This window comes from Mchenga conophoros, linkage group LG14, assembly GCF_057382185.1.
Source record: "Mchenga conophoros isolate Kocher_MC1m ecotype Shallow Benthic linkage group LG14, M_conophoros_male_GT1.1, whole genome shotgun sequence".
In the NCBI taxonomy this organism is placed as follows: domain Eukaryota; kingdom Metazoa; phylum Chordata; class Actinopteri; order Cichliformes; family Cichlidae; genus Mchenga; species Mchenga conophoros.
The window spans coordinates 28,197,038-28,224,846 of NC_140539.1; the positions used below are offsets into that span (position 1 = coordinate 28,197,038).

The following is a 27,809-nucleotide window of genomic DNA, read 5'->3' on the forward strand; positions in this document are numbered from 1 at the left end:
AGAGTAATCTAATGTATTGGAGGGGCGCCTTTTAATTATTGTTAATTAGGGTTTTAAATAATGTTTTCACATAATATCTACTTAAGTAATTTGTGGACAATCTCAGTGTAGCAGTAAACACTGAAAATCATTGTCAGGTTGGCAAAATTGTATTTTTTAACATTAGTCTGTTAAAAAAAGAGTAGAGTACAAAAGGGAAAAATGTTCATATTTACATTTCAGAAATGGAAATCAGTTTTTAATTTGACCGTTTTGAAATAACTGATTGATTCAAATAGTTGATTAATTGCAAATTGGGATTATCCACAAATAATCTCCAAGTCCTCGTTAAGCATTTTTTTATATTAGAGAATCCCTCAAACAACCAAAGGGTAAGTGATCTCCAGTGACACGTTCCTGTGATCATGTCAGTTAATTAGAATTAGAATAGAATTCAACTTTATTGTCATTGCACATGCACAGGTACAGGGCAACGAAATGCAGTTTGCATCCATCCAGAAGTGCTTTAGTGATATAGATATACTACAATATATATTAGCAATAATATAGATATGTAAGTATATTACAGAAATGGGTCTATTATGGTATGTTATAATGTACACGGTATGAAGTATGTTGTGAATATTCTATAACTATAAGTATGTACAGGCTGTAGTGAGTACAAGCTATGTACAGGCTATGAACAGGATATAAATATGAAAAACTATACAGAATATGAAATAAATAACTTTACAGAAATCTGAGATATACAGCTATACAGAAATGGGAACTATGCAAGTTGTAAACAGTTGTAGGGTTAAAAATTATCGTATGTACAGAATGATTGTTTACACAGGGCTATACAGTAGTGCAGTTAAGATAAGTGAGGGTGTGGATAATTTCTACAGAGGCTATATAAAGTGCTAGTGGTTGTGAGTGGTGGTTCAGTCCATGTTATTATTGTGTGTTTGAGGGTACAGTTGTCCATTGTGTGTGTGTGTATGTTCAGTCCATGTGTTAACGTGGGTCAGATGTCAGGAGGCAGAGTTCAGGAGTCTGACAGCTTTGGGGAAGAAGCTGTTCCGGTACCTGGTGGTCTTAGTCCGGAGGCTCCTGTAGCGCCTCCTAGAGGGCAGGAGGGTGAAGAGTCCATGTGATGGGTGGCTGGGGTCTCTGATGATTTTCCCAGCCCTTTTCAGACACCGCTTCCTGTAGATGTCTTTTATGGCAGGAAGTGGTGCTCCGGCGATGCGCTGGCCAGTTTTCACGACCCTCTGCAACGCCTTCCGGTCCGAGGCAGAGCAGTTCCTGTACCAGACTGTTATACAGTTGGTCAGGATGCTCTCGATGGTGCAACGATAGAAGTTCACCAGGATGTCTGAGGACAGGTGGTTCTTCCTCAGAGTCCTCAAGAAGAAGAGGCGCTGGTGAGCCTTCTTGACCAGCTTGGAGCAGTTGGTCGTCCAGGTGAGATCCTTGGAGATGTGGACTCCCAGGAACTTGAAGCTGCTCACACGCTCCACAGCCGTCCCCTTAATGTGGATGGGTGGATGTGGGTCAGCATTCCTCCTGTAGTCCACGATGAGCTCCTTGGTCTTCTTGGTGTTAAGCAGCAGGTTGTTTGTGTCGCACCACTCAGCCAGACGATCCACCTTAAGTAGACCTTTACCGCAGCAGACATTGGATATTTCGACATTTGACCAGTCAAAGTAGAGAAAGTACAGGCTGTAATCATGAACCAGCAGGTGAAAAAAGCAGGACCTTCCTCAGTGGAATGCAACCAATCATTAACATGCTCGGGGTTATATTCTTTCACAGACCCAATAGTTGAAGCAGGTGATCCATTTATCGAAGCTGGAGGTTCGATCCCCAGCTCCTTCAGTTTGCATGACTGTTTGACATGCATCTTGGGCAATACCCTGTAAAACTACAATTCATCCATCATGCCTCCAGCATTGTTTGTGTGTGTGTGAGACAGATAAAACCTTAAAGTGCACAGAATAATGGCATGGGTGAATTGGTGAACCTGGCTTGTAAAAGTGCATCATCATTAATGAGAGAAAAGCATTACATAAATACTAAACAATCTATTTACTATAATAGATTTCTTCACAGAATGCTTAAATACATACTCGCCAATTATTTGACTACATGATGCACAATGAAATGATTAAATATGGTGCTGTTCTAGTCAATTCACTTTTTGTATGAAATGCTTTTTTGTACAAATTGACCGCCCAGCCCCCCCCCAAAATAAAAAGCAAAAAATCCTGTGATTGCATCTGTTAGCTGTCATGACTAATAGAATAAACAGCGACAACTGATTGCCCTCTGATATAGAATGGCCACTTGCCTACTTTAGATGTAATGAGAGACATCTCACAGATCTTCACACCCAGATAAGAAGCCACGCTTTCTGTTCACGCTTTAGATTAGGAAAACGATGAACTGTTTGAAGCAGCAATACTAAGATACAAAAAAAAAATACTGTATTACATGAAAGCTAAAATCCCAAGTACAAGTACATGAACGCAAACTACGTCATCAGTAAGTTATCATATATAGTACATTTGGTGCTTTAATTTAGTTTTGTTTGGTGTACTCAGAGTGACATAAAAGATATATGAACATACACGCACCTTGTTACTATAGGGGCTCAGCCTACATTTGTTTCTGTTATTTTAGGAGATAGCATGTCCTGACATCGACAAACAGCTTGACAATAAACAGAGTGGCTGTTACTCTTTTCTCCATGTTGCAGTTTCACTGACACCTTCCAAGAGATTTCTAAAGTATTTGTCAAGAAAAAGGTGGAGAAAAAAAAGAGCACAGAGAAATATGCCATTATAAAAGCAGAAGCTGCTAGCAAGCAATAAGAGGACCGACTGAGAATCTGAACGACATCCATCTTATGGGATTTCTATATCTAGGCTTAGTTATTTTGAAATCCAACGTGGGTCAGTGACAAGCATTGGTGATTTACTAAAGCTCTACCAGCAAGGCTGTCTCTCTGATATGCATTTTCTGCATGTGGTGACACGTTTGCTTCCTCATCCGTGCGTGTTTGTTCCCCGCACTTGATTTTATTCCTATCTTGTTGTTCTATATCATAGAAGCTCCATACCTTCTTCCTGCTGTGAAGAAGAGCTGAGCAGACCCTCTGAATTGGCCCCTTGTGATGCCACTTTGTGCTCGGGTGATGCAGAGGAATCCACACTTGATTTGAAATCCTCCTCCCAAGGCTGCTATATTGCATTGATCCTGCTCTGTATGTACCCTTGCAAGGTATTATGTATGCCTGTTATATGCTTTACTGCCACAGCAGACTCTTGCAAAAAGCCGATTTACACTCCACAGAGAAAATGTACCAAATGGCTGAACTTAAACCTTTCGCGGTAGAAATAAACTCTATTCGTTTTGCAAAAAAGGTAGCCGTGCACAGATCTATCATTACATAAGCTATTTCACATATTGAAGCTGGATGTTCTATACTAAAAGAACCATTTCCGAATGAAATAATGGAAACCATCATTTAAACACATGCTAGAATCACAGAAAATTCCCTTAAATCAAATGTGGAGAGATCTGAACATTGTTAAAATACAAAAGTAACTCACATACACTGTCACAGCAGAGTGCCACTAAGGATAAAACTACTTCATTTTACAACACAGCTTGGGTCTTTGGGGGATGGAATTTTCTCCCAATTTTAAACATTCCAACAACTACTGGGTGGATTACCAAGAAGTTTTGTACTGACATTCATGGACAGGGGATGTTAATGATTTTGACTCCTCCCACAGAGACACCATAAGTTTGACATTTGTGGTTTTGAGCGACATGTTTGAAAAACGATTAGATGAATAACCATGAAATTCGCTACAGACATTAGTATACCTTCTGGAGGGACTGTAATGACTCTGGAGATGCTTTAATTCGACCCTAGTGAACTCATTTCAAATTTAGCATGACATTTCCATTAGCCTCTGCATTGCTTTGTTCTTTGTGTTAATTAGCAAATTGTGAGCATGCTAACATTAGCGCAATGCAGCCCAGTTCACACTTTAAGTCTAAGAGAGATTTTTGTTGCTTCTCAATTAGACTCCAGTAGATACGTGATGTAGATGACCCCATTCATCACTTTTGCAAGTTGAATATTAAGTAAATTTCCACCGTGTACATTCCCCTTTCTGACTACAGTATAATTCAATTAACAAAAACAATCGAGATTTATTACCAACAGGATCCACCTGAATAAATCTACTGTAATAACTGGACGCAATAATCGGAAATTCATGCAGCTCTAATTGATATAGAGGACAATGTCCCAAAATCACTCAGGGCTGTAATGAGTGTGTGCTAGACCTCGGCTGAGGCAGCTACGACTGCATGTCCCCACAAATAATGGACTGCGCATCTTCAGTTTGACACACTTCCTAGAAAAGCCAGAGCAAAGCAGGTTTAGGCAGAACTTTTGTCAAATATATTGAAGGTATCACTAATCCTGTCGGTGTCAAATAAAACACCTTGCAGTGTCAATACACAGAGAGTGGCAGTTCACACAAGATGTGGATTTATCTGCTGTTGGCTTTGTGCCAAGAAAATAAGTTTAAGTGAACAATTGCTGCACTTACTACTGACCAGTCAATATGTCGCATTATAGGTTTGCTGAGACTCAGAGAAACGAAACAAAACAAAAGCAACCAACACCTGAATTCCACATATCGGCTCCTTTTTGCACTAGTATCACACGGCCATATGCACATTTGTGTATTTGCATGCTTTTCATCCTCCATATCTTTTCTGACTTTGTTTGGGGTTGGTTGCAGTGTGACAAAGTAGCGAAATGTTAATGCTTTTCTCTTATGTATTCCTCAAACTGAACAGTCATTTGTCCTCTCCGTTAGCTACAGCTAGAGATTAACACAGTGCTACACTCTGTGTAAAGACTTTCAAGTAAAGTTTAGATTTTCAAATGTAAACAGTTATGTAATTGCCACATAGACAACCTCAGAGTTTTTTGTGCTCACCCCCTGGGGGAGTTTAACATGTTATGCCTGGTTGCTAATACATCCTTCCTTTAATTATACAATCAAGTAAAAGAGACCTCTGGGAGGTTTTTCTTTAAACTGTGTGCACTCTAACACTTAGTTTACTTCCTTCCTACATAAAAAATGTGCAAAGATGAAGCAGAAAACTTTAAAACTTGCAACTCCCATGCTATATACAAGGATGGAGTACATAAAATATAAAATATGCGTGAATTCATCATTTATATACAGTCCATGAATGTAAGCCACAGAACGTACATGAATAGGTCAAACAGGTAAGAAACAGGTTGGGTCTTATAAATTTTTTTCCTGTTGCAGTTTCCTGCCAGTTCACCACATTGTTTAATGCAACCAACAAATTCACAGAGAATGCTTTGACTTATGGGTTTGTCACAGAACACGAAACTTCTTTCAAACAAATAAAAAGTTGGAAAAGCATTATTTCTGACCTCAACATAAAGGCTGATTTAAACCTACAGTATGAGCTCCAGCAGGTAATATTTAACAGAACAAGGAACAAGGCAATTTTTCTATTATTGATTCTGCACATTTAGATACACATTTTTAGCTACAGAAGGGCAACAGCTTTCCTTTACTGGTATGCACAACAGAGCTGTGCCATAAATCATAGCCAACCTTCAATATGGACACAAGAAGCAGAGTTCTGAATGTAAATCAAGCATACTCGCTTAATGCACGAAGTGTTTTCAAGACTCAGTGATGTTTTATAAAGTGATAAAATGCAGACATAGAAATGTGCATTTCTTACTCTGTGATTACCTTGTTATAAGTAAATTTCTATATAAATAAAGCTCTGTTATTTATTCATTATTTTGTGAAGTAACTATAGCAAACCATTAATGATACAACCTGAAGTTACAGAATAATAATTGAATGATTGATGGAGCTTGAAAATCAATGTTAATACAGTGAGTAAATTTTACCCATTGGCGGTTTAAGGTATACAGCAATCCCCGAACAAATGAGTTCACATGACAGTGACACAATGACAATAAATTATTTGCATTTTAATGCATTAGTAAAAGAATGAAAGTAATTATGATCCATGCCAATCCAGTAAGTGTAGCCAGTGATTTAAGTAGGGGCAATTTAAAAATAAAGTCTTATGTGTATTCTCTGAGCAAGTCCTTGTTTGACTTTTTCCTCCAATTACATTTGTTTGAGTTAAATCAGGTCACTGTGTTTCATTCGTGACACATTAGAATAATTAGTAATAATATGAGTGAAATGTTTAGTATGATTGCAGACAAAGTCATGCTTCACTTTCTGAGTCCCTAATCAAAAACCTTTCGGGCCTGTTATTCGAGACTGAAAGGCATATTTAGTTCTTTCCTATCACTTACGTAATTATTTTTTATCTATATTCTTTTTTCATGGAAGTTCACAAAGTTAATGTGACTGAATCCCCATATAACTGTCATTGACATTCTCTATAATGAAAAGCCACTGTTACATAAAACTGATTACCTGCTGTGTAAAATTGCCAATTTTTATAGACTTCCCAAAGGCAATTAAACTGATAAAAACTGTTCTTAAATTTGAACTTTAATTTTTAAATCTTTTTACAATACAATTCACAATTAGCCACTAAACTATACGTTCAATTTAACTTGTTTAATTTTTTTAACCTTCAAAATACACTCACGGCATTAGGTGCACTGTGCTAGTACCGGGTTAAACCTTCTTTTGCCTTGAGAACTGACTCAAATTTTTTGTGGCATAGATTCAACAAGGTGGCATCAAACAGTTGCTGCAGATTTGTCAGCTGCACAGCACCGGTGTGAATATCACGTTCCAACACATCCCAAAGACGCTCTATTGGACTGAGACCGTGGTGACTGTGAAGACCATCTGAGTACATCGTCATGTTCAAGAAACCAATATGAGATGATTTGAGGTTTTCAATGTGGCAGTTATCCTGCTGGAAGCAGCCATCAGAAGATGGGTACACTGTGGTCATAAAGGGCTGGGCATGGTCAGCAATAACACTCAGGTAGGTTGTAGCATTTAAACGATGTTCAACTGCCACTAAAGGGCCCCAAGTGAGCCAAGAAAATATCCCCCACACTATTACACCACCAGCAGCAACTACCCGAATTGCTGATACAAGCCAGGATGGATCCATTCTTTCATGTTACTTATGGCCTATTCTGACACTTTTGTCTAAATGTTGCAGTAGAAATGGAGACTCATCAGACCAGGCAATGTTTTTCTAGTCTTCTAGATTTTGGTGTGCTCCGCTTTCCTGTTCTTACCTGTTTAGAGTGGTGTTTGTGCTACTGTATCCCATCTGTTGCTCTTTTGCAAACCTTGGTTGTAAGGAGTGGTTATTTGAGTAACTGTTGCCTTTGTATCAGCTCAAACCAGTCTGGCCAATCTCCTTTGACCTTGGGCATTAACAGAGCGTTTTCACTCAGAGACTTTCCCCCTACTGGATATTTTAATTTTTTGACCATCCCTGGAGATGGTTGTGTGGGAAAATCTCAGTAGATCATGAGTTTCTGAAATACTCAGGCCAGCCAGTCTGGCACCAAGAACCATACCACATTCAAAGTCACTTATATCACTTTTCTTCTTAATTGTGATGCTAGGTTTGAAATTCTATGGGTCATCATGTCCACATGCCTAAATGCATTGGAGTGCTGCCATGATACTGGCTGATTAGATACATGCAGCTGAACAGTCGTTCCTAATGATTTGGGGATGATTGTTGATATTTCCTATTAATATTACAAAATAGACTGATGGAAATAATTGTAAGGTACAGGAAGCATTACATACTGTACATGTAGTAACTTTGCCACCAGCTACAGTCAGTTCATTACTGGTCATTGCGGTTGTGGCTGTACCATAAGTAATTAGCTCACAACCTATTTGATGAAAGAGGAAATTGCCCTTTTTTTCCTGCCTCTAGTTAATTAGTAAAATTGATAAATTAGGTGCTGAACCAAATTGCAGTCCAAAAGCTATCACATTAGGAACAAATTAAGGCTGAGAAAGCAGGACATTGGGATGCATGGATTTTTTTTGTTCCATTTTATCAGAAAAAATGTGCATTTACAATCCCATCGTAAGAAATTTTTACACATGAATAAGCCACTCTCCCAAATGGATGCTGAATAAACACCAATTTATTCTGAAAACCACAGCAAAACAAATGTAACAAAGAAGAAGAAAAAGCAAAAGGAAATTATGTAAACAAAGCAGCTGCCTTAGATTTATATTCTCATAGACGAATTTATGATCACATCCCAGGTTTGATGCATGATCTTAAAAAGACGGGGCACTGCAAGAGTTTGTATTTTTGATTTAGTCCTTTGTGCTGGTAGACTTGCTTGTGTAGACTTTGCTAATTCTTTACTCCTGGTGTGATCTTTCATCTGAATGAATTACGGGGGGGAATCACCTGCTAACTAGCGGAATACATAACAAAGAGGTATAGTCAGAACGACATACCTTTAATTTGTTTGCTATATTGTGACTGATAATTCTCATATGCTGCTGGAGCCAGGCACAAAGATTAAAAATGTGTAGCTGTAAAAAATACGACACCATTAGTGAATGCGACTGAGGTAGTTCCCAACACTGCATTTCTATAATTTACTTCATGCACTAACACAAACTATAATCTTGGACAGCAGAGGCAACCTGCTCAATCCCATTATTGAACTTTAATATAGCTCCATCCATGCCAGTTGTCCATAATACTACACCCAAGCAAGCTTATTGTGCTGCCAGGTCCACTTATAACATCCCTGCCTCATGTGCAGCTCCTCCTCCTCCTTCTCACTCTCCTCTGCCTATGAGCCAATGCAAATTACAGTAACAGCTTGGACGTGAGTATAATCTCAAGTGGTGCGAGCTGGGCTCCATGCAGGCAGATGGAAGCAGAGACTCTGCCAGGCCTCTTTAGGGGCTCCCACTCTCTCTCCAGCATGGTAGACAATGGAGGAGCTGTGGCTCGCAACCAGCTTCTCGTCTGCCACTATCACGCAGCCTCCTCCCATCCGCTGTATTTGGTAAATGATATGAAACGAAGGGGGACGCCTTGTTTAGACCAATGTGCAGATGGACAGCAAAACTGGCAACATTATATCACAAGCCACTTACGGTATGTAGCAGAGGGTAAAACTCAAGGAAAGACGTTCACATTTATGATGACAGAGAGGGAAAGGAGAGCATTAGGGTTTGTATCTTTGTCTGTTTCTGCACAGGAAGTGGCAGAGATCTTTCCCTTGAGCTGTCGTAGGTATTTATAGATAGCACTTTAGATAAACAGCCTTATCCATTTGCATAAAAGATGTAACCAAAACAAAAAATTTAAAGAAAAGGCATTATTTTCCAATCAGCGCAGCATATTATGTATCAAAGCAGTTCCAGTGAGAATGCCACGACTTCCCAAAGTTTCCTGGTGTGTAAATAGACATCTGTATAATAATATTTATATCAAATATATATATATATATATATACACACACACACACACGCACAAACACTCTAAAGCATAATTAACTTGAGCCTGGTTGAGATGTGTTTTGAGACCGAGTTCCCTCAAAGAAACCAATTTAACTTCAAAAAGGTTTTCCTAATACTTGAGCATGCCTCTGTCTGCATTACTGAACTTTTATCCACTGTTTCTAATTTCAGCATCTTCTGCCAAGAATGAACAGAAGAGTTTGTCTTGCTCCATTTCTTGTGATGCTCTGCTGATTTCCGCAACAGTGAAAGAAAAATCTTTCTTTTTTTCATGAAAGAGAACCATGAAGAGAGATATTGTCTGTAGTTACAGATACCTTTTTAGGTTAAGAGCCTGCCTGTTTGGATCCAGGCACTGCAAAAAGAGTTCCATCAAAGTGTAATGCACCTTTTATTTTGAATGAATGAGCTCCAGGGTTTACACTTGCATGACAACAGAGATCAGAGTTTCTCTTGTTTTGCTGCTCTGGGAGACAGGGTTGTTTATGCTCACAAACACTGATTGTGCTATTCTTGGCCATTAATGTAAATTGATTCTTCTACTCAGTTATGCTCCTTGTAATGAGCACGTTTATATGATAGGGTTGTACTTCCATGTCTCATTTAAAGATGCCTCTCGTTTTCTGATCACATAATAGCGCAAAGGAGGAAGCTTTAAGACAGACATATGTGCCTGCAGAAGCTCACAGAATGCCCTCTCTGCTGTATGCATGCATAACAACAAACAAAAGAACAAAAGAATCTGATGTATGAAGAAATCAATACACTATGAATCAGCCGTGTGCCAAAATGAGGATGTTTAAGTGACTCAGTCTTCAGTGTGTTTGCCAACCCTGACTGCATCTGCACTAACAAAAAGAGAAAGCGAAGCACAGAGAAAACACCAAGACGCTGAGCACAACTCCCCTGGAGCGACGCGTCTATTTTATCTACCTTGTGCTCGCACGCATGCAGGTGTGTTTGATTTTTACTGTATTTTCTCTATTATTTTTTAAAAGAACAACAACAAAAAAAGCTTCAGCTGCACCACCTCAAATTTCCCTTATAATTTCAAGATGTGCTTGACACAGGGTGTATGGCTTAATTTGTGCAAATGATTACAGATGCAGTAACAAGAATCAGGTGCAGAGGAGGATATCTCAGCATGGTAATATGTGCTGTAAACATTCAGAATACCCTGAGCTGCTACTTGACACTGCCTGTCACTGCTTTGAATGCTCGATATTCCAGGAAACACTCACTGCAAGCCTCACATTACCTTGAAAAGAGAAACAGACCACCAGACACAAGACACAAGACAGGGAAGATGTGCACTGGAATTTTGAATATGGGAAGGCAACTACTTGACCTACTCCTCACTCTTCCCTCGATCCCCGATTAGAAAAAAAAAATAAATATATATATATATATATATATATTATTCACTACCTACTTTCAGAACACTCAGTTTGTAGTGCCATAATTTTCTGCAAGCAGAGATGAGCTGGTGGGGAATCCTGTTGTTCCGCCTCTTAATGGCCTCAAACTTGACAACCGGGATTAAACTGCACTCAAAAGAGCAGCTGGGAGAAGATGTCAAAAGAAAACATACGGGCCAAATTACTGTACTTTTACAACACAAACTGCTTTTATTTGACAGGAAAGGAGTGAATTCAAATCTCTCAAAAAGGATTAATTAAACTATGGGAATTATTTGCTTTTTTTGGGACACAAAACAGAACAGGATGTCTGGGGGTGCACAAAATATGCAGAGTTATGCAGGGTGTCTGCTGTAGATGCTGCTTGTTAGGAGTACAACGCAGGGTGGGGGGTGGGGGCACTGAAGGGAACAGCACTTATGTTCAATTCTGTAACACAAGCTGGCTAATTGGCATTGCCATGCCATTCCCTTTGAACCCACAGAGGACAAGTGGGAGCCATTATATTTCTTTGTTCTCAGCACTGTGCGATACCCCCTGACCACTGAAACCACAGGAGTTCTGACCACAGAGGGTCAAAGGCAGGCAATATCATTCCACCTCCCACTCCTCACCTTAATGAATTCCGCCAGGATCATAAACCAGACTTTCACCTAAAACTAGGCCCTCAGCAGAGTTCACTTACCGGCAGCAAGCCGGATCAGATATCATATGCCTTGATGTAGTGCTATGACATTTTCAGGATGAACACCTACTTGAGTCTACCAAACAGTTGCTAAGGGGATACTGGTACCTTCTGCACTTCAGATGCCCTCTGAACATGGAGCACACACCATTAACTCTATCCTCTTGTGTGTTGGGTTTTAATTAATAGTTTCATGCTATATAATGTACAGCCGTAACACGAAACTGTGTTCATGTCCTGCTGCAGCATTTTGAAGAGTTAGTTAGAGCTGCAGTCAATTACACTACGACTCCAGACAGAGCCTTCTTTTGTACTACACATGGGTCACATTATTTGAAATATTGGGCAGAGTTATATAAAGACCACAGAAACTGCCAGGTTGGTGGGGTTTGCTTTTAAGACTCGAGAGAATACTGATAATCGGCACAGCCCCACCCCATTTTATTTTCTTTCTAAACTAAATTTATACTATCATGTTTCCTTTCTGGCTAGACATATAGAATGTTTCTATCATAGCTAAAAATGGTACTTTGGCCATTAACCTCTTAAAACCTGTCAATTACCAAGTTTCTATTCAAGCTTTTATTTGCAGTTTTCTAACTGCCATTAGCATGGAAAGACTGAATGACTTCTTAACTCTTAAAACTTTGCACTTCTTAGTATTCCAAGTCCAGACTTGTGAACAGTTAAAACACCCACTGTGCTTATCAGTTACATGTGGCAGTTTAGCATTCCGACTCTGCGTTAACATGTACATTATATCCATTAATGTCAAATGTAGATCAATGCAAGCTCTACAGACTGTCCATAAACCTCCTACTGTGTGAAAAGGTTACTCACCAATTAGTAACTTTAACACTCATCCTACTGTGCAGACCCCAAAGGTATACTTTTTTCATAGTAGTTTTATGCTACCATTTCAGGTTATGTGACTTTTGTGACTTCTGTGACTTTTTTCAATACATTTTTGCCATGAGCCCTGAATTAAAGTATCATATAATATCAAGAGGAATAGTGGTGCTCTGTCAGTCAATTTAAAGAAGAATGACTCCATTGCTGCATTCATCATCTGGATGATAACTCGCCAAAGTGGAAGTTATTAGAACATTGGTAGAACAGATCAGGGCCGTGCCCTGGTGATGCCACACATGAAAAAGGAGAGCTGATTCTGCTAGATTGTGAACCCCTTAATCCAAGCAGAAATGACCCTCCTGGGAGTGAGGGGAGCTCCACCCGCTGATGCAAGTGTTTAATGCTTGAAAATGGTGTTACCTTTGCTCATGAACCACAGACAGGAAGGGCACAACTGTTTGTTGCTCCTGTCATAAGCCAGCATGCCCTGAGAATAGCATGAGGGAAATTGTGTGCTAGAACTGCCTTTAGTGTGTGTTTAGCTTTAATTGGTTTTAGTTGTTTCCTGTCCCTATACAACCACATTGAGAGCTTGGTTTGCACTGCCAATAATAATCTTCGCCAGGGCTGCCCTTAGTCACTGATACTTTTCAGAACATTTATGGACAAATTTTCTAGCTACAGCAAATGGGTGGAGAGGATCTGGTAAGGTGGTCCCTGATTTCTGTGGATTTTATTATTAACTCTTCATTTATCCAGGTATAAATCTAATTGGAATTCAAATCTCATTTCCAAGAGAGACCTGGCATCATTGCATCAGATGATGAGGTTTTCTTAGCTTCATCAGGTGGTGATCTCCAGCTTGCACTGAGTGTGAAGCATCTGGGATGAGTCTGGTCAGAATCTGGGTCGGAGATGAGTTGCTTCCCCAAGTGGAGGACTTTAAGTGTCTCGGGATCTTGGTTACGTGTAAGGAAAGTAAAGTAGAGTAGAGTGGGAGAATGACAGACAGATTGGTGCCTCATCTGTAGTGATTTAGAAGCTGTTCTGATCTGATGTGGTGAAGAGAGGGCAGGGCATGAAAGCGAAGCTGTCGATTTACAAGTCGATCAGTGCTTCAGTCCTTGTTTTTGGTCACGAGCTGAGCTGTGGGCAGTGGCCAAAAGATCGTGGATACCAGCAGCGGAAATGAGTTTCCTCCAACGCGTGTCTGGGTTCAGCCTTAGAGATAGGGTGTGGAGCTCAGTTATTCAGGAGGAGCTCAGATTAGAGCCACTATTGTTCTTCTTCAATAGGAGCCAGCTGAGGTGTTACGGCCATGTGACCAGGATGCCTCCTAGGTGAGGTGTTTTGGGCTTGTAAGAGAGGTCCCTGAGCAGACCCAGGACACACTGGAGGGATTACATCCCAGGGCTGCCTGGCGTTTTTTGTATTTATTTCGATATTTTGTATCGGGGTCAAAATGACTCCAATTGGCTTCATCAGAAAAATACATTAAGAGCTGAGACTACAATCAAAGTTTGGTAAATAGGCTTTCAGATAATAATGTGGCTTGTAGTTAGATAAAAACTGTAAGTCGTATTAAAGAAAAGCATACATTTCGATTACAAATACACAAAATATTGTTAACTTTACAAAATTAATGCTAGACATTTTTAGATGACATTACATAAATAATAAAGCTCTCTCTGAGAACAAATATTTTTCTATTATTATTATTTACTATTATAGCGGCTATATTTATATGCATGTTGAATATGCTGGATAAGAGCTTCTTGACTAAGCAATATTTATCCAGCAATCTTTTTACTTTCTCTCACACATTTCTGCGCTGATGGCAACCCTGTAGACATTGCACTTGCTGTGTAAATCTATTTACACAGTTTCACAGTTGTATATCTATTTCTTTATCATCATCATCACCTTTTTATCGTCATTCTCAAGTCCTCCAGCGAACCGACTGTACCGGCCGTTTGTTAGTGTCATCTACTAGGGCTGCACGATTTTGCATAAAATGAGAATCACGATTTTTTTTGCTTAGAATTGAGATCACGATTCTCTCACGATTTTCTTTTCCAGTATAAATATTTATTGCACTTATTAACTGCACATCAACTTCGTAACAGTTGAGACTGAACATAAAAACAATAAATAAACATAAAAACAACAAATGTCTCACATTTTGTCGTTGCTGCAAAATGTTGTACTGCTTGTAATTCAGTCTCCACCGTTGCCCGACACTGCGTGTATAGAGCAGGTAGTGCAACATTTTTAAAATAGTTGCGGGACGGCACTGTGTAGCGTTTGTCTAGGGTGTTGATCATTTTCCTAAATCCCTCGTTTTGCACAGTATTGATGGGAGCCATATCTTTGGTCAGGTGATAAGTAATAGCCTCCGTAATTTCTTTGTGCCTGCGGAAGTTCGACGTGTATAGGGAAGCGCTGTATGAGGTTCCCGTTATTGATGTTTGGGTGGTTGACCGGGACGGATTTTCTCCTGTCACTTTCTTGGCCTTTACAGCTTCGTCATCTCTCACGTGCTCTCCGTTGTTTTTCCCTGCCAGCTGACTTCTGTATCACGTGGTATAAGGCTCCGCCCTTGTCATTTGTTGAGCAGGAAGAGTGAGCGCTTGTTTTCATGCAGCTTATGTCCCGGATCAAAATGCGGTACAATCGTCAGCTTTTTTTTTCTTTTCTTTTTTTTTTTTTTAAATCGTTGTCATTTCGAAATGAGATCGCACATAAGTATGAATCGAGATCACGATTTTCTAACGATTAATTGTGCAGCCCTATCATCTACGTAAACAGGAGTCATGTTATTTAAAAAATGACCAGTCTGACGATTTTCTGGGAGAAGACAATTTTGTGTCGTTGCCCAAGTACACTGGAAATAGACAAATAAGATAAAGCCAGAAAAGAAGATTCAGAGTCAACAGACTCGATGCATATGGTTGTTGCCTAACTGTGTAAATCAAATGCTGCCAAACAGTAGGAGACAAGAGGAGAATAAATATTAATATTTTACTCAGTTATCCTCTGGCCCTGTAGTGCCACTGAATCTTCTGACATAGCACTCCATTTAAATCTGCTGATGTATTACTGCTAACAACATTTTCAGTATAGTTAAAGCTGCTCCCACTAAGCAGGGAGCTGCTTAGAGTCAATATGCAGTGACTTGAAAAACATGGCAAACTCACCAGATATCAAGCCCTGGTCTCCATTACAGGTTCCACATCAGCATCCTGATCAGCTAACAGTCAAAGACTCAGGGCCGAGGCAGGCGACTCCCACAGGAAAACACCGCTGGGGAATAAGGAACATGCTTTAGCATTTTGTTAGAATTAGGACATAATGCAGCTGTAGAAAGCTTTAGTAAAAAGCCTGCCAGAGAAGTGGTTGTTTTAACACATTTTGGGATGTTTATCATGTACTTCTAGACAATATTCCAGTGAAGGAGGCAACGTTTCTCAACACACTAGAGAGGCAGTCATACATTCATAATCTCATTGACTGAGCTTGCTCCTTTTTCCACTTGGCAGCTTTGGGTGCGATATGAACGCTGATCTGATTATGAAACAACAGGAAAGAAACATAAGCAGCAGAAAAAGGCACCAGAAAAACAGAGTTGGAGATACCATGACTATGAATGTGTGTCCTGTCATTAATATTTCACTGCATCATTGTAGCTCAAGCAGAACAAAGTGTAAAGGGGAGCATAATGAAAAATTTATCCTATTTTGACACAACTTGGAATTTATCTGTACTAAACACAGACTGGGTTCAGGATGAAAAAAATAAGGTGATAAATGCCTCCAAAAAAATTACTGGATGCTTAAACGCAAGGTTATTGCTGCACTCTGCAATATCTGATGAAGACGCATGGGGGTTTGTAACTCACTTAAGAGGCTATTTTTACCCAAACATTCACTTTTTTTTCCACACTGGAGAGAGATGAATACCAAGGTCACAGGCCTTCAGTTTCTCACTTGTCCCAAAAATTTAAAACAAGCTACGTGACATGTCACAGCTCTGCTTGCACTACAGCGGCACGCAATCCAAGAGAGATTACCGTATTGCTCGCATTTGTCTGCAGCGAGCCTTCATGCATGAAAATACAGAACTCTCCACTCAGGTTTTTCTTCCAGCTTTACTGTACATCAATTTGTATTCAGGGGAGGACTTTAGACTTGTCACCTTCAGCTATTCATCCAGCCAATGAAGTATTTATGACGCAAGCTTTTGCTTTTTGATACGTCATTTCAATCCTCTTCCAGCTCCAGTTCAAATAAGGCTGGATGTGTACTGTCATGTCAGAGTTCAAGAAATGAAGAAAAGAAATAAAGTAAGAGCGTAGGTGTCACACATTTCATGGGCTGTCATTCCAAGCATATTCTGTGCAGGGCGGTAACACGGGCCACTCCTCCCCCTCTTCACAGCCAGTGTGTCAGAGAGTAATATCACTGCAGTGACAGCGAGAAACCAGTGGGACTCGTAAATTTGCTTTAAAAAATGTATTTCATCAATGACTTTTCAATTTTATCCTCACTTTCAAGTATACCATCACCTGGCTCAAAATGAGAAGTCTAGTGTTGGAACACCACAGCCTCACATTGTCTCCAACATGGCTCTTCTTCACTGTATCAAACACTCCACTCCACTGATCCATTTTCCTTTCACAGCTGCAACACTTTACCTCTCTGTTCCACTTCTTTTTGGCCCCAGGCCTTTATTTGGTCCAATGGGCATTCTCAGTCAAGTCATTATCCATCACTATGATTCCTTCCTATCCGTGCAAGACAAAGACAGTTGTTAGGGAGACCGTTGTCCTCCTGTATTGCCAGCTTTACTACTTACAATACTCAAAATGGCAACAGGGGTGACTTAGACTTCCCTTTTTACCTCTTTGTAGTTATACTGTGCCGCTCACTCACTCACACAGCGATGACCCAATGTGAGTGGCATCAAAAACAAACTACCCCCCCCCCCCCCCAAAAAAAGGACATACAGATACAAGAATGATTGAAAAACCAACATTTAACTGCAAAAAATTGTTTAAAAAGAGCAGGCCTAATATGTACTGATGTGGAAGCATTAGTAAATATCAATAAGCTTGCTAAGAAAATCTCAAAGGCAGGGCAGTAATATTTTATCAGACTATAAGCATGCATTATTTGGACCAAGATTTCAACTACATAACAATTTTGCTTGGAGATTTCCCTGGAAAACTCTACTTACAGCATTGAGGAAAAGCAGATCAAAACCCATATTTTTAAAGTGTTTTAAGATTGAAATATAACAGAACTGTCATTTCATACTCTTTTCATTATATATTTACAAGACAATGCCAGAATTATCTCTCTACTGGCTTAGGGATAATGCTTTTCTTCCCTCCTTTCCCAGACATCTGCTCTGCAAAAGCAACAAAAAGAAATCTCTGCAAAAAGCTGCAGGCATCTCCTTCCCTCAGATCCTGCTGACCATCCAGGGAGACAAAAACAAGCCTTATAGCTTCAATCAATTATACATTTGAGTGAATGCATTCATACTGAAGCTATTCACCTTTCCTTGTGCTCCATTCCGTGGATATAAAGTAAACCGAAGTGATGACAATTTCAGAGCTTGCTGGCAGGTAAGCAAGGACCCACAGCAATTAATAGACCACAGCAGTATGGGGAATTAATTCCACCATAGCCTTGCAAGGTTTTTTTTGTGTGTGTGTGTGTGTGTGTGTGTGTGTGTGTGTGTGTGTGTGTGTGTGTGTGTATTTAGTACGAGCTTTAATTATTTCTAAATTGCCTGACTGGAGTAAAGATGTTGGTTCGAATTTAATTTTTCACCTCCTTTCACTAACTGCAGGAATCACAGCGCCCAAGAAAAAGACAAGCAGTACAGCAGCTGTAGCTTTAACATGCTTATTAAAGGACACTCTCAATGTCATCATGACTCAGCAGTGGGCTGACAAAACCACTCGTGCAGGAAACAACGATACTGTTTGGAGGTGTAGTGTAGCCCGACTGCTGTCATAACTGTGAGGTCAAACTTATCCTATGCAGATCCATGAAACTCAATCCCATTAGGCCATTTTCATTTTCCCCTGACTTTATAGTCATTTACTCCTCCTCATGTCAGCATTTTGATTAATGACGCGATTTACACACAGGATCGTGTACACTATATGGCAAGGTATCAATCACAGAGCTATATGTATTCATGGATTTTCAACAGCTGTTTTGCTGCAGTCAAAGCCTAATTACATCTAACTAATGGGTGTGCATGAACAACAATGCCCTGAAACTGAACATATTGAACATGTGTCACTATGTGTAGACTTAATGTGTTTAAATACATCAGATATATTCTGTTTATTCACTAGGTGCAAAATACCCAGAGTCATCTAGGGAAGAAACCACAAAAGCAAGGTGATTATTAAGGATCAACACCTGTTTTTATCTGAGCCATATCCACTAATCTAAAACACCATCAGACTTTAATGAATTTTACCGTCCCACTTGCCTGACTCAAACTGAGCGGAGCTCTTTACTTGAAATAAGACAAAATAGTTGCCAGGAAAATTGCTTTAAGGAGCAGTTTGATTGAATAATTAGCTTTTCATTAGCTTCTACAAACCTTTGCCATAGGAGGTCAAGAAAAGATGAAGGTGTGTGTGTGCATTTCACAGCCAATCAATACCCCTGAACCTGAATAATGTTGGAGGGCAAGGTTACCAAGGAAGGTCAGCGGCTAAAAGTACAGGTGGTGATCACAAAAAATGCTTTCTCAGTGATAATTAAGGCTGGTTGTGTTATGGTTAGACTCCATCAGACAAGGCTCATGGATCACATAGTGAGGTCATCTGTAATGCAATAGCTAAAAATGGACAAACTTTTCAATGATGGGACGAAAGACTTTATCCCATCATGTGCACTGGTAAAAGTTCTATATTTATATGTATAATATATAAATGCCATCATTTACAGCTCTGCATATATACACATATAGCACCTTTAACCTTAACTTTGTTATATAAAATGCTTTACAAGATTACAGCACTGCCATGCAAGGTGCTTACCTGGAGTTCAATATCTTTCTCAAGGACACAACCCTGCAATTAGCAGACAACCTGCTCCAGTGCCTAAGCAACGGACCCCCATAGATTACAGGTCAGAACAAACTGTATGAGTCAATTTATATTACTATCTAACCTCAAATATAAAGGCTTAGATAATAAAATGCAGCTGGGGTTGTGACTATGTATAAAGGATACATGTGACATGTACCCATTGGACTTGCATTTTGAATGTCAGCATTAGTGTTTTTGCACTTTAATGTCCAATCTTTGTAGCTAGAACTGACTGTATTTGGAGGAGCGTTTGGACTGCTACTTTATCAGAAAATGCTAGCAAGATGCATCTAGAAATTGTAAGGGTGCCAAACAGAAACACACTTACCATGCAACTGGTGTTAAAAACAGACCAATAAATCAGTATTTCATTCGCCAAAACTGGTGAATTAACTTCTAGAATGGTTATACCACAGAGCAAGCCATAACATTTGTCAAACAATTCTCTTAAAATGCTCCCAAATACTTGGCAAGTCACAAAAAAGCACTAAAAGGTGTGTGTCTGCATGCGCAACATATTTTTTTCCACCACGAATATGTGAAAGCAATTGTGCAATGTTATTTTATTTTATTATCTTTTCAGTTCAATTTTCTCATTCCTATTTCTTTTTATGAACGTTCATGTAAAACAATAACAAGATGTTCTAAAATATACCAACTGCAGAAAAACAAAAGAGAAGTCAAGTTCAGTGACTATGGGGTGAAATGAGGACTAGCAGACGCCAATCAGCTATAGCTGCCTGTGTCCAAACACCTGCCAATCCAAGGGACCACGCCCCTAACTCGAGCATCCAGACGGATTAGTTGTGAAAAATGAACAGTTGTGATGAAGGTGGAAACAGTATAAAAAAGCCAAACACCAAACTGTTTTTTCATTTTTTGTTTTTATCAATGTATAAACATCCTATTTAATGCTGTATAACTGAACATTTTAACATGGGCGCACAGCCTCAACTGCCTACTAGAAACAAATCAAGTTTATTCCACCTGGTCTAATTTTTCAAACCTGGAAATTGCCACTTGGCAGTGCGTAATGATAATTTTTGTCATTAATTAATTGCTTGAGTAATGTCTGTCAGAAAACTGCTCACATTTTGTGTCTAAGATCACACCTTCTAATTGCTCATTTGGCCATGAATACAGCTGAAAACTGGAACATAATTCATTTTCAAAGATATAACAAATAGTGACAATTAACACTGAACTTAACATTAAATAATTAAATATTTTCTATAGTCAAATCAGATTAATGTGTATTATCTATTATCAGATATCTATTAACTGTTTCCCTTTAAATTTAATCTTTTAATTCAAGGATTCAAGGGAAAGACATAATAAAAAGGTAGAGTACAAATAGACGTGCATAATGTATCGCCAAGTGCCGCATCTGTAAGAAAAACGAACATACAACACCTGGAACCCAAACATCAGAAAATGCACGGGTTCATAAATCAACAATCTTCTTGTGGCGTGTGTTTGTATGCAAGTGTGAGTGAGAGAAAGAGAGGAGTGTTGAGTGTGTGCGTGTGTGTCTTTGTCACGAAATGTACTTGAAAATGAGGATGGGAAGTCGTAATAATGCCCCCCAGGAGCCAGAGGCAGACAGAGATGGATTCAGGAAAACCAGGCCGTCCACAGCCCCCAAGAGTACTGAAGACCGAAGGCCACGCATCGCAGTGATGTCTGTACACCCAACCCAGCAGGAGTACAAGGGAGGAAGGCCTTAGATGACCAGGGGCGATGTGCAGCTGACCCCGCTAGAGGCCGGCCACTCAAGAACCGCTGGTACCCAGTAGAACCCCCCCGACACAGAAGAGGTCCAGGCCACCCAGACCACCAAGGGAGTGGGTCAATGAACATTTTAGCTTTTATGGATATCTCCTAGCCTTCTTTATTGTATTGAGCAGAGTCTGTTATTACAAATTCATCATCCTAATACCTAAACAACAAAATACATTGACTGACTACCAAAAAAAACAACATGAATGAGTGTTTGCAGAAATAACACGAGTGGTTCATTTTGCAATATCATAATGTGTCACTCACAGTGAGGCAATAAAAAGACTTACAAATATGAAGACTGTGTAGAAACACTGGGTTTGCAGTAGTTACAGTATTTATTTTGATATTTACTTATGGTTTCTGTTTCTATGTGTTTTTAAATGTGTTTTTTTCATGGACATATGCTAAAAAGTTTGTTCAACATACCCAGGTTGTGTTTCTCTTATCCTGATTCACTTCCTCTAACACTGTCCATCAGAATAAACGGTCACACGAAGCTGGTTATCAACTAGCTAAGCGTCCCCAGGGTTCCCCCTGCACTAGAGATGACTGTTAATCGTTAGCTGGTGATTAAGTAAAATAAACATTTTAATTCCAGGTAATTATTTTATCACTGATTCTGCTCTCAGTGATAAAATGTGATGCAATAGGTCTATTTCTAAGGGGACAGCTGCACATTAGAGCTTTGAAACTTTAACCTGGATACATTTAAACAGTAAAGCTTTCTGTCCCACAGCCAAAAAAGAAAATGACTGAAAATCACCTCAGTTTGACACAGAACAAAGTGAAATTCATTTGATTGATTGAAAAGGTATCCTTGGTATGTGTTCTGTGTTCTAGTAGCTCAATACCACCAGAGTAAAAGAGTCTTTGCAGCAGATTAGAATGACCTACAAGAACATTTTATACCTTTTCTAAAGATTAAATGTAAAACTGAATTCAATCTTAGTCGATACACAAACTTTATATCTGGACAGCAAGTCCAGTGCAAGGATCAAATATTAATGCAAATAAAACAATAAAATTGTATAACTGTTTGCTGCCAACAGAAAAAAAGTAGAAATAGAAAAAAAAAAGGAATATGTCAAAAAATAAGGAAGCTGTGTCTAAAAATCTATATTATTTATTACTGATGCTCATTGGGGAAGCAAAGACATTAGATGCTATTAAAAAAAACTTTACACCCTCTTATTATTTGCACATTGATGTCTGGGGGAACAACTCTATTTTCTGGAAAATTGATTGGTCAGTAGGCGGGTATTTCATAGCTGTTGATCTGTAATCTAGATCTTAACCTGCTCCTAAACAGGTTAGGTTCACAGCATAACATACCATGACAACATACAGGAAGAAGTGAACCACCTTCGTTATACAGAAAACTAGGGCTAACCCTGAAATTACCTGAATACGCCACAATCCTGCTTTTTAGTATAGGCCTGTGATCTGATTGACTTTCTTCTAGGTCTCCCTTAGATCTTATCTCCCGTTTTATTTTGAAGGTTTATGTCTTATGTGGCGTCTGTTTTTTCACTTTACTCCTTTATTACTTTTCTTCCTGTGACTATTGTCTTGATTGAGTTCGCCTGTGTCCCATTAGCCTTTGTAACCAGTGTATGGCCCTCAGACCTACTAGTTACAGTTTAGTGGACGAGTGTTTAGGTTTGACGCATAGGAGCTAAAATGTCTGAGACTACAAGGAAATGGCTATAGGCTTTGACAGTGTTTGTAACCATCACTGTATTTGACAATACAGGAGCACCATGAAGTACTTAAAAGGTTAGATTTACTGTATGTTTAAATAAAACATTATCATTATTAGTAGTAGACTTTGCATACCTTACACGGGGGTAGAAATGATCGGTATTACACAATTAACATTTCTTTCAATAGCTTTAAAACCAGCAATTATGATTACCTACTTATTTTGTAAATTAAATCATGTACTAAACTAAAACCCAAGTGCTTGTGCGCTGGCTTCACTGTGACATAATCAAATGCGGCCTTTGAAGGATGCGGCCCCCGAATTTGGACTCTGACCCTGCTCTATGTCAGGAGATTTACAATCAATACATAATGAATCCAGACTTGTTATATAAACGTTAAAGAAAGGAAAATCAAATAAAACATAGTGCTCTTGGTTTGTTTTCACCTTCTTCTCCCACATTTGTATTTATCTCTGTCTCTTTCCCTGGTTTTTTATTTGCACATCAAGTCTTTTGCCTTCTGTTCCCCTTTATTCCCTCCTGTCATCCACACTGGTTCCCTCTCTTTGTTCTCCTGGTTTGTTCTTTTTTAAATCATCCATTTATTTTATTACTTTTTCCATCTTCCTTCTGTCTCCTGTGGTGTCAGTAACAGGATCCATTAAAAACGTTGCTACCTGCGTGACATTGTATGGGTAGGTTTAGGAAAACATAATGGTTTGTTAAAAAAAAAAAAGACCTTTTCACAACATTAACCACATGTTGGAAGGAAAACCTTTCCCATCTGCAACAACCTTCTTCTCCAATTTCTTTGTTGCCACGGTGACGAGTCCTGCCCTAGGTGGTGATGACACTACTGCCTTTCTGAAAAGGTCAGAATATATAACATGCACTTACTCATGCGACCGCAAGAGGTGGTCCGTGTTGTCTATGGACATTTTATGGCCTTTCAAAAATCAACCTCTATTGTCCTACAGTGTCATTTTTATTTTCTATTATAGCAAGACTGATGTGTTAAGTTGTGTTATCAATCATGTGATTCATAGGAGAGGTTACAGCTGCTGGCAAAAAATAAACAATTGCCAGGTATCCACTTACAGAATAACTTTTTATTTATTGAGTCTTTTTAGAAATGGGAAGTAGGTTGTGGCACACAGAAAAGAAAATCCCCACAGCTGTATGTCTTGCTGCTTGAAATATACTCAATTTGTAAGTAAAGCTACAACAACTGATTATGAAATCATGACATGGATTCATTTCTTGTTCGTTTTATTCTTCTTGTTCATTGATTTCAGTTGATAGATTTATAAAGTGTGACTGTACTGAGTCATTTCTCTTAGGCCTAGCTGCATAAGAGATAAATACTAAAGGCACACTGACATCTCAGATCAAAACTACAGCCACACAGGATGTAAAACAGTAATACTTAGACCACATACAGATCTTATAATTGTGTTGAAAGGCTGTCCGTGAGATAATTTTGGCTGCAGAAACAGGAGAGAACCCTCGGGAAGGATTGGACAAGTGATGGAGATACTAGCCAAAACTTGTAAAATGTCGTAGTAGGTCATCGCTTGCTAAACATCAAACATCCTCATATGATATTAATCCAAAGAAAGTGGCAAATGATTAATCATTAAAGCTAAAGAATACAGCAAGCCAACCTAAATAATGAACCTTTGTATTTTGGTGTGGCTCCATTTTTATAGTGAAAGCCATTTTCAGCTACATGCAGCGCAATAATAACGTCCATTTCTGACCTTGTATTATAAAAAAATAATTGATCCTGTGGGAGACAAAATCTTTGCTGTACCTTTAACTGCATCACATAGTTATCATCAGGGCTGTCTAACACGCAAACACAAAAATGCTGAGATTTGTTCTCATTTTGTTTATGTACAATGTTAAAGGGGACTCCACTGACTTGGTTTTGGCTACAGAGCGCCATTTATAGAAATCATCAGAGTTCTTCACGTTTATGTCTATAAGGAGATGAGATCAATATAAATAGCATGAAAGACTCTCTTCAAACAGGTCTTCTCAAAGTAAAATCAACACTTTATTCTAAAATTTTCAGTGTTGTGTTTTAGACTAGCACTTTTTCTGTGAATATTCTAATGCCTAGTATCAAGTCATTCACCCGAGCCCAATGCAGTGAGGAAAAACCAGCTCATGATTGAAGGATGATGCAAAATCCTTGTGTGATTGTCCAAAAAGCAGCAGCAGTCTCATGCCATTAGCATGCAGTGTCATTTCAGCAGTAGTGACACTTTGATCATTTTGTGCAGCCATAATAAGAAAGGACAGGTCTGATATACTAAATGAAGGTTTTACAACTACCTCTGGCCCATTGAGCTTTTACCTGAGAATGCAAATTGGCTTCATGAAAACCAAGTGATTTCATGGTTCACTGACTGCTACATAAGCATATGGTCTGCGGTCTCCAGGAAAATGTATTATAGAGAAAGAGGGGAATTACGTTAATCTGTAACTGTTCATTTTGTAATCATGCAGTTATAGTTCATGTACTTGTGCATCCACACTGCATGGTCACAATTTCCCATTTTATAGTCTTTGGGGTCACTGAAAAAAGGGGGAAATTCATGCCACTTTTGCCCCACACAGCCACACCGTGCCATCAGTATTTACAGTTTGTGGAAAAGGCGAGGTTTTCTGCTCACAAATTCAAGCATGAAGATTACAACGGCTTAGCACGACAAGTATTAGCATATCCTGTTACATACAAGGCTCTAAGCGGGGTTACGAGAAAGTAATGGAGCCGCCTGTAGAAGGTGGAAATTTTGTACATATTAGTGCATAAGAAACGTGCATTAGAAACACTGGCATCTGTGGAGCATAATCCCTCTGCAGAGATTGATCATTCTGAAGGATTCAGAGTCAGGAGATTTGATGACTGAAGTAGAAAAGAAGAGATTTGATTCTTTTTAATATCCTCTCTCCTCCAATAAAGTGGGAGGGCAAAAGCATGTTACAGAGCCCTAAGTATGAATTTAATTTGCTAAATGAATGTGACAACCTGTCTGTAAACAAGAGCTGGGACTAACTATGAATCATACTACCGCACCAGATTTTTTTTTTCCTTATTTACCATCTGCAAATAATGTCAGAGTTGTGCCCAAGCGCTGTCAGAGCTGTCACTTTGTCAGGTTGTGGAGGTGGTGGTGCAGCAGTCACCAACAAAACAGGTAAAAAAAAAACAAGTGCTCTTCATTTCCTTCCCCTCACGAAAACATCCCAATTCTCTCTGCGGGGCTGGTAAACACTTGGACGTCTGTAATTTGTGTTTCATTCTTGAATTCATTTCTTACTGTAACAGGATTTGTCTGTCAAGACAAATGTCAGGATGAAGAGACTAAATAGGCGAGGAGATATTTGATAAGATCATTTCCAATATGTCAAAGGAAGGGAAATTATCTGATTTCCTCGGCTGGCTCTCATTTCACTGCTGCTGAATCACAAAAATTCAGTTATTTCATTTGTCTTATTGGTTATCCGACAATGCAAATTAAATTAACCAAGGAGCACAAGAAGAATACTGTGCAGGCTTATATTAGGAGCAGAGGTTCAGTTGTGCTGCTGCTAAACATTTCCCTGTGTGGCACATTCATAGCCTTCTGCTTTTATTAGCAGTGATTTTCCTGCGTGTCCTTGTTCTGTTTGACGCCTACAACCTGACACTGAGTTACAGGAGCCAAAGAGAAAGCTTAAAACTTACCTTTAGAAAAACATTATATAGTCAGAGCTAACGCAGCCAAATTCACATGGGCATGCAATCTTTAATCCACAATGTCATGTAATATTAAATATAAATTTTGTTTTTAGCAATATGAACCGAATTAGTTGAGCCGATCAATGTCAGTTTGCCGGTTCAGCAATTCGTCCAGTACTCTGAGTCCACGCTGCATCTCAACCAGTATTAAATTGACTGAAGTCAAGATTAAAGCCTTAAAATTTCAAGTACATCTCTCACAGGATAAATTTAAAAAACTATTCTGTTAATTTGTGGGCAGCACAGTGGCACGGTGGTTAGCACTGTTGCCTCACAGCAAGAAGGTCCTGAGTTCAATTCCACCATCAGGCCGGGGTCTTTTTGTGTGGAGTTTGCATGTTCTCCCCATGTTTACGTGGGCTCCTTCCGGGTACTCCGGCTTCCTCCCACCGTCCAAAGACATGCAGCTTGTGGGGATAGGTTAATTGGATAATCCAAATTGCCACTAGGTGTGAATGTGAGTGTGAATGGTTGTTTGTCCCTATGTGTTAGCCCTGCGACAGACTGGCGACCTGTCCAGGGTGTACCCTGCCTCTCGCCCTATGACAGCTGGGATAGGCTCCAGCGCCCCCCGCGACCCTGAAAAGGATAAGCGGAAGCGAATGGATGGATGGATTCTGTTAATTTCTGAAACGCATATAGTTTCCATCACCTGTAGCTAAACTCTGTGATCGATGTTAATTACTGGATGTTACTAGGCTCACCTTTTCTTGTTAAAACAGTAAAGCCTCACGGGTATGCTCTACTGCTCTTGTAGTGCTACAAAATCTGCAGCCCAGATAGGTCTACTGATGTTTCTTTAAAAAACCAATGACTTACTTAATACTATTTTACTTCACACAAGGTTAGAAGGAGCTTCATCTCTTTTAACAGGGTTCATATTCAAGTTAATGTAGGTTATTTATCAAGAAAACTCCATTCTGAGTAAATAA

The 27,809-nt window shown here is 39.3% G+C and overlaps 1 protein-coding gene across 2 annotated transcripts in view; it reads right to left on the reverse strand.

Annotated features, from left to right (window-relative positions):
• Positions 1–27,809, reverse strand: part of lrfn1 (leucine rich repeat and fibronectin type III domain containing 1) — a 134,845-nt gene that overhangs the window by 17,371 nt on the left and 89,665 nt on the right. For both annotated transcript variants that reach the window (XM_085243746.1, XM_085243747.1), the window contains exon 4: positions 15,680–15,785. The gene's annotated coding sequence lies outside the window, so the exon portion shown is untranslated. The remainder of the gene's footprint in view (positions 1–15,679; positions 15,786–27,809) is intronic.